Here is a 15,402-nt window from a genome sequence, read left to right as displayed (position 1 = left end):
TAAGTAAATCCTCCTAGGAACCATAAACAATACAAAATACATTTTTCTTTATGTTTTCTGACTTAATTCACAACATGATTATTGCCATTGCATTTATTTTACTGCAAACAGAATGATTTCATTCTTCATTATACTAGAAAACAACTACCTTGTTTATATGTACCCGATTTTCCTTATCCATTTTTCTGTTGGCTCTGTAGTTTAGCTATGTGGATATGTCTTCAATAAATATTGATGTGTAAATTTCACTGTAATATGTTGATCTAGGATCTTTTGGGTAGCTACATAGGCATGGTACAACTGGATCGTACGGTAGATCTATTTTCTGGGTTTTAATGTTCTTATAATCTTTCTCTCCCCTCCCCAACCCTTCAGCAATGTTCCCTGAGCCATAGATTCAAGAACTGTGGTGTAGAGCTGTACTTAAAGGCCACTCAAAAGGAGGGAAATTATGTCTGGTACTGGAAACATAGCCAGCTTCCTGAGTCTAATAAGTTCATGGACCACAGAAAATAAGCTACTACTGCCACTTTGCTAGACCAGTGTAATTCCTTACTACATTCAGAATTTTATCCTTATATCCAGGGATAAGGACAGCTACCACCCCTCTTGAAAGAAGCCTCTCTTTACAGCAAATGGAAATGATAACAGAAAATCACAACAGCACACAATCCAAAGAGAAAAGAATCCTAGGGCAAACAGCCTCATATACATTTATTTTCAGTTTTGTTTTCTTTCTTTTTTTATTTATTTAATTTTATTTTTTGTTTATTCACTTTACATCCCACTCACCGAACCCCTGATGGTCACCCTCTCCCACAATCCTTCTCCTCTCCCCTTCTTCTTCTCCTCTGAGCAGGCAGCAGCCCTGAGTATCCCCCAACCCCAACCCTACCTAGCACTTCAAGTCTCTGTGAGGCTGGGCACTTCCTCTCCCACTGAGACCAGACAAGTCAACCCAGCTAGAAGAACATATTCCATGTACAGACAACAGCTTTTGGGATAGCCAAAAGTTCCAGTTGTTCAGGATCCACATGAAGACATATGTGCAGGGAAGCCTAGGTCCAGTCTGTGTATGTTATTTGGTTGCTGGTTCCAACTTTGAAAGCCCCAAGAATCCAGGTTAGTTGACTCCGTTGGTCTCCCTATCCCCTGTTGGAGTTCCTATCCCCTTCAGGGCCAGCAATCCTTCCTCCTACTCTTCCATATGAGTCCCCAAGAGTCTACTGTTCGGCTGTGGGTGTCTGTATCTGTCTGAGTCAGCTGCTGGGTAGAGTTGTTCATAGGACAACAGGCTCCTGTCTGCAAGCATAGCAGAGTATCGTTAACAGTATTAGGGACTGGTGCTTGCCCATGGGTTGGGCCTGTTATTGGTTGGTCATTCTCTCTTAATGACTGACATTCTGAATGAGGTGAGATACAAGTTCACTGTATGTTCAACTGGCATTTTTTTTTGACAGTTGGAGGGGTAGAATATTTTTTCTGGTCATTTTTATTTCATCTTTTGAGAACTGTTCAACTCATAAGCCCATTTATTGACTGGGTTCTTGAACGTCTTGATCCTTAGGGTTATTTTAGTTCTGTATATATTCTAGATGTTAATCACACACATTATGGAAAATATTCTCTCCCATCCTGTGGGCTACATCTTCATTCAATCAACTGTTTCTTTTACTATATACAAACTTTTAAGTTTTTACATTTTGTTTATTTGGGTATGTGTATTGTGAACACACACATGCCACAGCATGCATGGAACATGCATGCATAATATCCCCTGGAGGGCAGAAAAAGAAAGGACAACTTAAGGAAGTCTTCTCTCTCCTATCATGTAGGTCTTGGGGTCAAATTCAGGCTGTCGTGTTTGCCTTTACCTACTAAGTGGCAGATATCTCCACCTACTGAGGCATCTCACCAGCCCCAAATACCTTTTAATTTATGAATTTCCATATGTCATTTGTTGACTTTATTTCATGTGTGGCCGGGATCCTATTAATCAAATTTGTCTATATCTACAAGCTTTCTCTAGCAGTGTCAAGATTTTCTCATCTTATACTAGGGTCTTTGATCCATCTGGTAGAAGTTCCCCAGGGTGAAGGCTATGGACCTAGCTCTATTCTTCGACATGTGAAAACCCAGTTTTCCTAGAACCATTGAAAAACTGTATTTTCTCCAATATGTACTTCTGGTATTTTTGTCAAAGCCTCTCTCATGTTCCGTTGAGCTACATGGAGTGCCAAGCTGGCTTTGTCACTGTGGATCTGTGGTATAACGTGAAGTCAGAGATGGTGATACCATTAGCATTTTTCTTTTTTTCTGCTTTAACAATGAACTTTTATGAATGGTGGCATGGGAGTTGTGGGGATTGCACTGGGACTGTAATTCACTTTTAGTGGTATAGCCATGTTCACAACATTAACTCTTTCAAACCAGGACGATCGAGGCTCCTCGTGTTGTCTTCGGTTGCTTTCCTTGTGCTTTAGAGCTTTCATTGCAGAGGACTTTTTTGTTTTGTTTTTACTTCCTGGATTGTTTATTCCAGAGTATATTTGGAGATAGCTGTGAATGGAATTATTTCCTTCATCTCTTTCTCATGTGTTTAGTATTGGTAGATAGGCAAGCTACTGGTTTTTGCATATCAATTCTGAGCATCACCAGTTTGCTGAGAGCATGTGTCAGAACTAATGGCAGAGCCTTCATGGCCTCTATTGTCACCTGCAAATAGGAAGGGCGTCTTCACTTCTTCCTTTCCTACTTGCATCCTGTTTTCTCCTTCTTTTTATTTAAGGCTAAAAGTACTATATTGAATATTAGTGGAGAAATGGATATACCATAAAATTACAGCAATTCCCAAGCAAAGAAACCAATCATTCCTTAAATGACAAGCTTCACGGGAAGTGGCAGAACACTGGCAGCACCATGGGCACTAACACATTAGTTACTGTGGGTGTTAGTGGGAAGGGGAAACGCAGAATAAGACTGGCGATTAATATTGGATGGCAGGGGAACGTTGAAGGAGAAAAAGGAAATACAAGGGACAAGTGAAGGAGTTTGGACTAAAATAGAATAAAGATGAGACATAAGAAAGTGGAGTCAGATAACCTACAATAATCCAACCACCATACCCAGCTCTTGAGTGACTGAAACATGGAGACAATGCAAATCTATGCCAGCCCATGTTCTTTGGGAAAGATTAGCAAAGTATAATAAAAATAATAGAAAAATAGAAGTGTCAAATAGAAGAGGAAGAAGAAAGGAGGACACACAATGATGATAGTACAAGACAACACTGTCCTGATGAACTGAAACTGGGTATTAAATAAAGGCAGACTAATATGAAGGGGCGAGGGCAGCTTAAATGCCACGTGTCTTCTTCTGGTCTCTGGGGATTCTGTATCAGTCTCCACACCCTGGAAGCCTCAAGCAGAGGTAACACCCAGCATTCTTGTTTTGAACATTTACCTATTTCTTTTATGAATATCAGAGATGAAAATGATTTGGTCCACAAATGTGCCAGCACAGGTCAGCTCACAAGAAGACCACAGAACACCCTATTCACTCTTTACCAGTACTCTCAAACAAAACAAAATGCACTCGTGGATTCTAACAAATAAGTAGTTTTTTTCACATACCTTGAAGGCCAATCAAGTTCAACATTCATTTGTACATTATAGATCCATGTATGACCATTAAGGAAGTGTCACACCCTAAAATGAAGACATGAAATCCATGGGTAATCTAGAACAGCTTGGACGTCACTAAGATATTTATTGGTGGTAAAGTCATGATCACCTTTATGTTCCTTACATTCTTTTCATGCACTGTGCATATAACAAAGGAGACTGAGAAAAATCTCAACATAAAAATATTAAAAAGTTGAAGGATATCTGTGTTTAGGACCTTATAAACTTACCTAAGCTTTTCCTGTAGGTGGAAGATAAAGAGAGGATTGGTGGTATTTAAGTGATGGAAAGTAACCCAGCCTGCATATTCTATCTTCTCGTGTAAAGCAATAGCTATAATACATGCAAAAGCAATTACTACACTGGACCAGAGAAGCTCCAGCCCTGGAGGGTAGATGATGCTAAACTAGCTCTAAGTGGACTCTTTCTCAGTCAGAAACAAGAAAAACAGAAGCTCTCACCGTTAAAATTCCCCCTCTCTGCAGTGGGAGTTCCTGTGCGGTCCTAGGACACACAGCAGCAGACCAAATGCGCATGGTCCTGACTGGGGGGCAGACTACCTGTGTTCCTAATCTGCGTGATGCCAATTTTCCATGCCTGTCCTTGAGCAACTTCAGCCAGTTACAGTTCCTTCACCTGTGAGTGATGATATTGATATTGATAATTGATATTGATCTCACTTTTGTGGCTAAATGATATAATACACATGTAGTACTTAATCTTCATTGCTAAAACCTGTTGTCTGCTTGACAAATTTTATTTTTCACCATAAACTTTACAAAGGAAAGCTAAAGAGTCTGTGTGGCTTTCCTTTACTCCAATACCTAGATACCACCACTCATTTCTACTAACATTTATACGTTATTATATATTAACATATGTGTGTGTAATTGACAATTAAAATGATTAGTTAATTATTTATTTATTTACACCCCAAATGTTGCCCTCCTTCTGGTCCCCTCTCCCAGAGTTCTTTACCCATCTCCCTCTCCTTTGCCTCTGAGAGGGTGCCCCATCCTGCACATCCCCCTTTTCTGGGGCATCTGGTCTTTACAGGATTAGGTACAGCCTCTCCCACTGGGACCAGACAAGGCAGTCAGTCCTCTGCTGCATGTGTGCCTTGGACCAGCTCCTGTATGCTCCTTGGTTGGTGGCTTAGTCTCTGAGAGCTCCCTGGGGTCCAGGTTAGTTAACACTGTTGGACTCCCTATAGGGTTGTCATTCCCAGAAAATTGGAAATAGTTCCACCTGAAAACCCAGCTATGCTGCTCATGGGCATATACCCAAAAGATGCCTAACCCTATACCATAAGGACAACTGCTCCACTCTGTCCACAGAAGCCTTATTTGTAATAGCTAGAAACTACCAGATGTGTTTCAACCAAAGAATGGATACAGAAAATGTGGTCTATTTACAAAATGAAATTCTATTTATCTATTAAAAACAAAGATATCATGAATTTTGCAGGCAAATGGATGGAACTAGAAAATATCATTCTGGGTGAGATTACCCAGACCCAGAAGGACATGCATACGATATGTTCACTGATAAGTGGGTATTAGCTACAAAATACAGAATGCCCATGATACAACCCATACACTGTGGTAGGGTTGTAAGTCCTACGTCTGCTCTGCCACCGGGCATGGCCTCTTGGGGAGGTGGAAAGTGGGACTTGGGGAATTTGACTGAGCTTATCACACACCATCACCAGGAAAGTGCAGTCCGAGGTGTGGGACAGCGAGAGCTGGCTCAGGGTCCCTAGGTCTGTTCCCAAGCTCTTGGACATCCAGGTGCCACAGAAGTCTCAGAAGAGATGAGAACAGAATCTGGGCCCCTGAAGGCTGAATCTGGGGCCAGGAGACAAGGGTGGGAGCTCCACAATCCCACAGTGGTTGTCCTTGGCTTGATGAGCAGCAGGCTTGGGTTTGATGGTGGTTGTACCTGGGAGTGCAGAGAGGCCTTCTACAGGAGATTAGACAGCGGCTCTGTAGGCAAAGGCCTTCTCCGTGGCTCCCCACAGCAGATCCTGATGAAAAGAGAGAGTCCGCGGTTCTGAATAATTTATTGCCATGATGAAAAGTAGACGTGCAAAACCATACCCCACTTCTCAGGGCAGGCCTGAGATTAAATACCTTTTGCAGGGAGGAATGTCTGGGAAGGAAATCTTATTGGCTAAGCCCTCCAGACCTCTAGGTACCTCATTAGAATGTCGATCTCTATCTTGAGCCTGCATGTCCATAGGTCACATTCTTTTCCTCATCTACATGTGGAGGGGCTTGGGGTGTTGCCCTTATGTGACTGATGGCCACAAATCTGTGGGGAGCTGTGGCTGGTGACAGGGGCCTGGTGCTCAGGAGTAGGCAAAGCTCCTACTGTCCCTTCAGGGTCTCTGGGGCTTCTTGCCTTAGCTCACTCGGGGACAAGACTACCTTTCATGGTCCACTTCCCCACAGACTGTAAGAAGTTTAACATGAAGGAAGGCCAAAGTGAGGATGCTTCAATCCCACATAGAAGGGGGGACAAAATAATCATGGGAGGCAAAGAAAAGAAGGGACCTGGGAGGGAGATGACAGGGAGAGGGAGAAGGGGACAGGATCAAATATGGGAAGAGGCAAGAGAGAAGCCCTGGGGGCTAGGAGAATGCATGGAAATATGCAGCTGCCAGGGGTGGGAGGTAGGGGGAACAAGACCTGGGATGTGAGAGGCATCCAGCACTCAATGTGAGTGACCTTAGTCAAAATGCCCAACAGTGGAGAGATGGAACCTGAATAGTCTACCTCCAGTAGCTAGACAGGACCCCTGGTGGAGGGATGGGGACACCAACCCACCTTCAAAGTTTTTGACCCAGAATTGTTCCTGTCCAAAAGAAATGCAAGAACACAAATGGAGCAGAGAGAATGAATAGCCAACCAGTGACCAGCCCAACTTGGGATCCATCCCATGGGCAGGCACCAAACCCTGACACTGTTACTAATGCCATGTTGTGCTTGCAGACAGGAGCCTAGCATGGCTGACCTCTGAGAGGCTCCACCAGCAGCTGACAGATGCAGATACTTAACAGCCAACCATTAGACTGAGGTTGGGAATCTCTATGGAAGAGTTAGGGGAAGGATTAGAGGACAATACTTTTTTTAAAGTATAAGCTTGTGAGTTTATAACACTACATGGATTTAAAGTAAATCAAATGCTTAAATCCTGTTAGAATGAGGAACATAGGTAGTAGGGAGTAGCTTCCTCACTAATAGTCTAATGTGGTATAGTAACCAAATTCCACAACTCCACAGATATTGAGAGAGAGAGAGAGAGAGAGAGAGAGAGAGAGAGAGAGAGAGAGAGAGAGAAACAGACTGATAAGTGAGTTCATTTGTCTCACCAAGATATCACTTCTGATACACCATTTATCAACAGGGAAAATACTGCCAAGGGCGGTAGATCTTTTCTAGGTAGAAGCTTCACTTTGTAAAGAAAACTCCTGCTTTACGGGTCCGTAACTATGTGTAGTTGAGCTGGAGAAATGGTTCACTGGGTAAAGTGCTTGGCGCACAAGCCTGATAATCTGAGTTTGGATTCCCCATAACCCACAGAGAAGCCTGACGCTGGGGGACAGAGTTACAGGAGATCCTTGGGCCAACTATCCCAGCATACATTAAAAAAACAAAAAAACAAAACAAAACAAAACAAAACAAACAAAGAGAACCTGTCTCAAACAAGAAGGCAAGAACAGACCCTCAAGATTGCCCTCTAATATCCACATGCATATTGTTAGCCCACACTCATAAATACACACACACACACACACACACACACACACACACACACACACGGAGGAAGGAACAGGAAGTGAGGGAGGGAGGGAAAGGGCAGGAAGGAAGGGAGAAAGGGAGAATGTTTCACGTAGCCCAGGCTGACCTCCAACTTAAAACTATGTAGCATAGTCTAGCTTTGGTCCTCTTCCTTCTGCCTCCCAGATGATAGAATTGCAAACATGAATCAGCACGGCTGGTTTTTCTTTAAATATATCTGAAAATGTCCTTTAATATCATGTTTTCTGTGGTTATATACTATATGATATAGACATTTAGAATCCTACCCTAGTCTACGTAGGACTATCTATGGATAAATGAATACATACAACCTCACCATTGGCTAATTTGACTTAAAAATGATTTTTTTTTTATCATGACAGTGCAAACACATAAGTGCTTTATGTTTATTTAGTCTGAATACGAGCTCCCACTGTCTCTGCTTTTGCCTGTTCAGGATGTGTGAGATTTGTGAGAAAACAAGTAACTGGCAGAAAATTAACAGAGCAGACAAAGCTGGGGGAAATGAGTTGGGCATTTTATGCAAAGCCTGTGTTTTGGCTGATGTTCAAATTCATTTTTTTTTTTTGCCCTCTTATTCATGTAGGACTAAAATGTGTGTTCTCTCATTTCAAGAGGAAGGAACTCAAAGCAAATAAAGGGATTGCTTGAATCACAGCAAACGTCTTTTCCAAAGGAGATTATATATGTCACATACAAATTAGATTTGAAATGAGAAGGGAAGAGAGAGGAAGGGATTAGAAACTGCTTTGAAACTGAGAAAAGGAAACAGTGAATTAAATAGCAATAGTAGCTACATGCCAACCTATAAACTCTGGCCAGGCTTATTCATAGTGTATGCCCTTGATACTATAAGTTGAAGCTATACACCCTTGAATGGGTAAGGACTGTGGAATATTAGAATAACACATTTTACTTTTTTTGTTTGGTTTTGTGGTGCTTGGATGGAACCCAGAACCTTGTACATGCCCAGAAAGTGCTCTACCCCTGAACTACATCCCCAGCCCCACATAATAATATTTTAAAGCAAGCTTGTCATATGCCTTATGAAAATGTATTTAACTCTACCAAGAAACCATGAGAAGAGGGAAAAGAGTCAAAAAGATTAAAGCCAGGGTTAGTAAACCCCCACCCATGTGCCAAAGCTGGACCACTACCCATGTTTCTGCAGACAACAACCTTGGAGTAGTGTTTGTGTATTTTTTGCTAAATAAATAAATAAATAAATAGAATTGTTTGTGACATGTGATATTATATGTTTGAGCCCATAAGTAAAACATTATAGGAACCCACTGTCTCAGACATTCACTTCCTTGGCTATTTTGAGACCTAATGGGGGCATTGAGCAGCTGTGACAGTGACCACAAGAGTCTCAAAGCATAAAGCATCTCTATCTGGCACACAGTCTTTGCTTATCTGACACTCGGTTGAGTACTAAGAACAGAAGATCCAGATATTTACCATATTGAGGGCTTTATCCATAACTATCCTCTCATCAAAGAGGAGTGATCATAGGAGGGACATAACATTTGAACACATGCATTTGCCGTTACAAGGAAGACTCTATGCTAAAGAGTATGTCAGAGGGACTAAACCACCAACCAAAGAGTACACATGGAGGGACCGATGGCTCCAGCTGCGTATGTAACAGAGGATAACCTTATCTGGCATCAATGGGAGGGGAGGCCCTTGGTCCTGTGAAGGCTCGATGCCCCAGCATAGGGGAATGCTAGGGCCGTGAGGCAGAAGTGGGTAGGTGGGCGGGGGAGCACCCTCATAGAAGCAGCATGGAGGGAGGATGGGATAAAGGGGTTGTGGAGGAGAAACTGGGAAGGGGGAGAACATTTGAAATATAAATAAATAAAATAACCAATAAAATATTATGGTAAGAAAAAAAAGAGTATGTCAGAGTGGTTTGTCTTAGCACTACTTAACACAAAAATGGCTGAATATTTTGCATGTCATGTTTCCTCCTTACCAAAATGTCATAATTTCTTCTGAATACTCTCACCTACAACCATGTTGTCAGACACATATGTCTCAGCAATCTGCTCCATAGAATAATGACGTCCCTGCATTTTAAAGCAACTTTTTTCCCTTATGTTTTTGAAAAGCTGGAGATCGAGCCCAAGGCTTCACACCCGGATAGGCAATTGCCCTACTTCTGAGCTGCACCCTCAGCTTTCACATGCCTTTCTAAGACGGAGCACATCAGTTGCACATGTGTTCCGATGATAAGAGTTCATAAAAGCAGGTGACAGCAGACGATTCAAACTCTTTACCTGATCATCCATGTCTAAACTTCCACATTTCTCTTCCCATGTCTAAATGCCTTCACATTTGAGATGGCTGCCTCATACTCTTTAAATCCTACTGCAAGTAATTAACAAGATCCTTTTGCCCGGCCCCACCCCACCCCACAATTGTAACAAGGTTTCCCATAATTCCCAGCCTGGCTTGAGACCTGCTCCTTCTACTCAGCTTTCATTTCTTATCCACTGTGGCATTTCCCATGAGTTCTGTTTCTCCTTCTCAAAACATGAATAACAGTACACATTAAAGATAATTGTTGCTCCTGGCACCACTTATCTAACTCAGAACAAATACCCAGTTGTACTTGTTAAAATTCAGGCCCCAAATAGGAACTCCAGAAACAGTCTCAGAATTCTTTATTAAATTAAATGTTTGTAAAAACTCTCTTGGGATGGCAGCTATAATTTGGGGCAAGGAATGCAGTCTGGTGATGCTTGACTCTCAAGTATTCAAATTATTAGATTTTGGAAGGATGTAGATGTAGATGATGTTAACTGTGTATCTGGCATTTATTTGTTATTTGGACCCCTCTGAGAGGGGATTTAACCTGTCAGGACCTGTGATCCCTAATATAAGAAAGGCAAATTTCAGTGTCATATGGCACAGTGCCAAGAAGATAATGGATTTTGAAAGAGCAAACATTTTTGTGATTTTTTTTTCCTTAAAGATCAGTGTGGTTTGAATATGAAGTTATACCAGGAACCTCCTGTGTTGAAGACTTGGCCCCAATACTGTAGATCAAATAAAGATGTGACTGAACCATGAGGGTTCTGACCTAACCTACAGGTTAATTCCCTGATGGATTCATAATTTGATGCTATGATTGAGACTTTATGAAAACTTTTAAAGTCGGTGCCCATTTAGAGAAAGAGGATCACATGAAGTCTGCCATGAAAGGACATGCCCTGCCCTGTCCCTTTCTTGTCTGTGTGCTTCTTGAAGATCAGTCGGTGAACTGCTCTGCCCACCACACTCTCAGGCAGAAACGACAGATCTGCCCCACCCTGGAAAGAAACCTCAGACAGTAAGAGCCACAGTAAACCTTCCTCCTTTCATTTGTCTCAGGGATTTGTTACGGCAGCAACAACAAAAGATAATAGAGTGGCATCCTGATGTCTTAAAGCTTGTGTTCCATTTTCACACTTTACCTATCTGATACACCTAGGCAGATGCTCTCAAACGTTGTACGTGCCATACTTTTGTCAACGTCCTAACCAGTTGTTTCATTAGCTATGATTTCAGATGACCAGCTGAGGAGTAGGCTTGAATGTTATTATCTAAGCAAGAAAGGCTATTTGACCGTCTGAGAAAGGACTGAGACAAGGTTACCAAACATCTTCAGGCAACCACTACTGGCCCAGGAAAGTTCAGGAACATATAAATGCAGTATCGCTGATACAAATTAGGAAGTAGCCTGAAATGGAGGGCACAGGATACAAGCTGCCAAAGAATCTGCAGAGCACCTGTGTCACTTCATGACATCAACCATAAACTTGCATCTGAAGAGTAAACACACGACCTAACCATGACTCCACACACAGCATCTCTTAGAGAAGAATACTCCCAGCTGCAGCCCTAGAAGCCCAATTCCTATAACCACTGGCTGCCTAATAATTGGTCCAGGCATAGACTCAGGATTGACTGTATTCATTCAAGCAAAAGAAAATAAGACACTTGACCTAGTGGTCACTGGGGGTGGGGGGACATTGTTTTGTTTTGCTTTGCTTTGCTTTGTTTTTCTGTTGTTTGACAGATAGGTTTTAGCTTCTCTGACTCTAAATTTCCTTATGTTGATGAAATGTTCTGCCCTGTAAGACCTAGTGAAAAGGAATATCTCTGTCCCAGTTACGATTTTGTTGTAATAAAATACCTTGTAGAAAAGCAACGTGGGGAGGAGAGAGTTTACTCTTACGACTCTTAGTTATATATGGACGTCAATCTCAGGTCTCACTCTGTAGGAAGGTCAAGGAAGGAACTCAAGACAAAACCAGGACACAGAAACTGAAGCAGAAACCATCTCACTTTCATGACCTGCCTTTTATACCATCCAGGAGTACTTGTTCACTGAGTCCTTGCAGAACCCAAGGTGAGCTAGGCCCTCGTCTTCCAATCAGCAATCAAGAAAATGCTCTACAGACTGGTCTACAGGCAGCCAGATATAGACATTTCTAAACTGAGGTAGACAACTTCTTAGATAACTCTAGCATGCATCATGCTAAACAAACAAACAAACAAACAAACAAACCAGCCAGGACATCCCTTTCTACATAGGTAAAGCCAACAAGATGACTCAGGCTAAGAATGTTTGCCACTGTGCCTGACAACCTGAGCTCAGACTTCATGATAGAAGAAGACAAACTCCAAGAAGTTGTCCTCTGATCTACACACACACACACACACACACACACACACACACACACACACACACACACACGGATGGTACATGTGTGCTCCACACATGTACACCCAGATACGTACACTAAAATATAAAAAAAAATTAGCTATGGTAGCTTCTGTCTTTCATAGCTGTAATGCAAGACTGACACAGGGCCCAACTCATTTGGCTGCCAACACCAGACAATTCCATGCAGGAAATTTGAGAGTAAAGCTGTCATTTTAAAATGACTTCAGTGGGTCGCATCAGTACCAAAGTACTGTCTACAGACGCTCGAGGTAGAGCATTCACCAAATACAATTAATTTCTGGAAATGAAAATTAAGAGGATGCCCATACCCTGGGTTAATGCTTCCAAGTGCTGGCCTCCAACCAAGAGGCCATACTTTGTTTCCTGACAGTGGATGCTTCCTAATGCCTGGTACCCATGAAATTAGCCACACATGTGCTAAAACTTAATTCATTTTAGAAATTGTCAAAATTAAATTAATTTTAGAAATAGTTTCATTCCTTGCAAATAGATGTTTTTTGGTCAAGCCAGCCAAGTAACTAGAAAGCCATGATTATCTGGAAATTTTCATAGCTACATGATTGCAAAACAGAAGTACTTAGGGGTCAAAGCTTTATGGCAAATATATCTACTCATTTAAAAGTGGCTATTGGATGCCACAGATATTAAGAGTGTATGGTATTGAATTGAAAGGTATTAATTAGTAAGTTATACTATTTGGTACATATGGAAATCACTAAGTAATTCCTACACACTGTCAAATATGAGTATATTTCTCTCCCACTGTGGTTTTTAACACTAAATGTGGGGGGGGGGGGGAGTCCCAATTCTAGCCAGTTGTTCAACTCCCTTCATATAAATTGGGTGCCTATCATTCAATTCACTTCTAACACTAGCTACTTGGCATTAGCAGAAAGCCCACAATTAATGACTTTGTCCCACAAGACTACCCATATTTTCGATGGTGAAATCAAATATAGACCACTCATACTTTTGACTATTTGACTAAAAATCAAGTTTCCTTGGCTTCCTCCTCAGGTTTGAAGGTTTATTACAAAAAAAAGCTCACAAAATCCATAGAAAATTTGATTACAGTTGCTAGGGGTTTGTTGTTGTTTCATTTTGTCATTTTTTTTATTAATAAAATGGATACAACTTAAGAACAACCAAATGGAAGATGTATGTTCGGGAAAGGTATAGAGGGAGGCAGCCCTTCCAGAGTCTCCATGGACACACCATCCACCAAAGCTCAATTATTTTTCTCAGCAACCCAGAAAGTTTGCTGAAGCCCATTGAAAAGCCAGCTGTGTTTATCACCACAGATCAGCATTCACCTTAATCCCATTGTTTGGGGACATTAGAAGGCCCAGTGGCCTCTGAGGTTAATTAAATCGCTGGTGTTTAACTCGGCTTCTAGGTTTCATCCCATCCAGAGATTGCCATTGGAACTGAGAGTCATCTCAATAGCATGGACAGAGGACTGGTTATGACTGACAAAAGATGCTTCTGTAATCAAGAAATTAAAAGGTTTTAAGGACTTTGTATCAGGAACCCGGGCCAATACCTTATCTATCTTACAATTCATATTTTACATGTCCTATATCTTATACATGCATATACCTCATGTAATATATACTATATCTTATATCATATATTTTATAAGATATTGTTAATATATAACATAAAAATATAAATTGTAATATGTCACAAGGTCACAATATGGAGAAAGATTAAGCTACAAGGTCAGCTATAAGTTAAAGATCTAGAAAGCTTCCTTTAAAAAAGCAACTATAATGTATGAGAGACACTTATCAAGAGATGGTTTACAGATTACGCAGACGGTGCTGGTACGGCCTGCTGAAAGTCAGATCCATTGGAGGAGAGGGTGTATGGAAAGGTGGTTCCCCTGTCTCGGGCTTCTGGTCCTCATTTCACATATTCTGGCTACTCACAACTCTGAGTGAGAATTCTGAGCAAACCACCTGCCAAACTGGCCAGAATCTAACTGAGGACCTTGATCTGAACCTAGAGACTCGAGTGCTCAATTCTATCAGGCAGAGTCTCAGAACAGGCACTAGCTACTCCATGGTCCCTTCAGTCTTGGGCCCTTTTGTCTGTCTGCCTCTGTTCTCATTTTCCGCATAAACAACTGAATGGGAGAGAAGGAAAACCCTCCCTGGTAACCTCATCTTGCATTTGTTCTTAGATGACTCCTAAGTAACCTTACATAATGCTGCCTCCTACCACACAAAGCTAAGCAAAGACAGTTTTAAAGACCAAGGAGACCGCAAAACTAAAACAGGCTGTTGTTCCAGCAAATTAAAAAGAAAAAAAAAAGTGGGGGGGAAACAAAAATCTATTAAGATACTTCCCATAAGGAAATCCTAAAAATTAAAGATGAGCTGTAGAAACTGAAAAGAAAAAAAAAACGTATAATATCTCTGTATAATTAGCATTAAATAGCTCTATATATCTTTATGTTCGGTCATAAGAGTCACATGAGTAAGCACAAGATTTGGAAACCTCACAGCGCTGAAGAGTGCCAAGGTATAATCACCACGGGGACAAGATCGGTGCTCTAGAAGAGTTCTACAGCTATTGCAAAGTTAGCAAAGTATCACAATCTTGAACTTGGGCTTTGTAGGCCAAAGAAGACAGATCTGATCATGCAACACACTAACTACTGGACTCCTCAAGGGGCTCCCTGAACACTGGCTAATCTGCTATTTTGGCTGTTATCGGTAACAGACTTGGTGGTATGTTGTTGCCTTTAGTCTACTAATTATTTTCTGCAAGGAGAAGGATCTTTGGCCTTACTGAAATGTGTAACTTGTGTTTACCATTTTTAATTTGCTATTCTTTTTTGAGAGAAGGTCTCATTATATAGGCCAGTTTGCCCTTGAACTTGCAATTATGTGCCTCCATGCTAAGTCTTATAATTGGAACTAAAGTGCTAAGGAATTATTGATTTCCTAATGCTGTGGTTATAGTTACTAACATTTTATGCCCCAGGAATTCCTCTCATACCACTCTCTGGCAGCCCAGCGCCCCACATACAGCATAGCTCCATAACATCCCCTTAGAACCCCTTCTCAATGTTTACCTTTGCATCACTGCTTCTTAAGACCCCAAAGGCTATTGATTTCATTTTACTCATAATAAAAGAACATTTTTCTTT

At 41.4% G+C, this 15,402-nt stretch overlaps 1 long non-coding RNA gene across 1 annotated transcript in view; it reads right to left on the bottom strand.

Annotated features, from left to right (window-relative positions):
- Positions 1-3,601: 3,601 nt before the first annotated feature.
- Positions 3,602-15,402, bottom strand: part of LOC110316400 — a 30,189-nt gene continuing 18,388 nt past the window's right edge. Inside the window, exons 2-3 of the long non-coding RNA XR_002380267.1 lie at positions 5,420-5,709; positions 3,602-4,371 (exon numbers count right to left, since the gene is read on the bottom strand). This is a non-coding gene — a long non-coding RNA (uncharacterized LOC110316400). The remainder of the gene's footprint in view (positions 4,372-5,419; positions 5,710-15,402) is intronic.

The sequence above is a fragment of the Mus pahari genome, chromosome 1, assembly GCF_900095145.1.
Source record: "Mus pahari chromosome 1, PAHARI_EIJ_v1.1, whole genome shotgun sequence".
NCBI lineage: Eukaryota > Metazoa > Chordata > Mammalia > Rodentia > Muridae > Mus > Mus pahari.
This window is presented reverse-complemented; position numbering and strand designations above follow the sequence as displayed.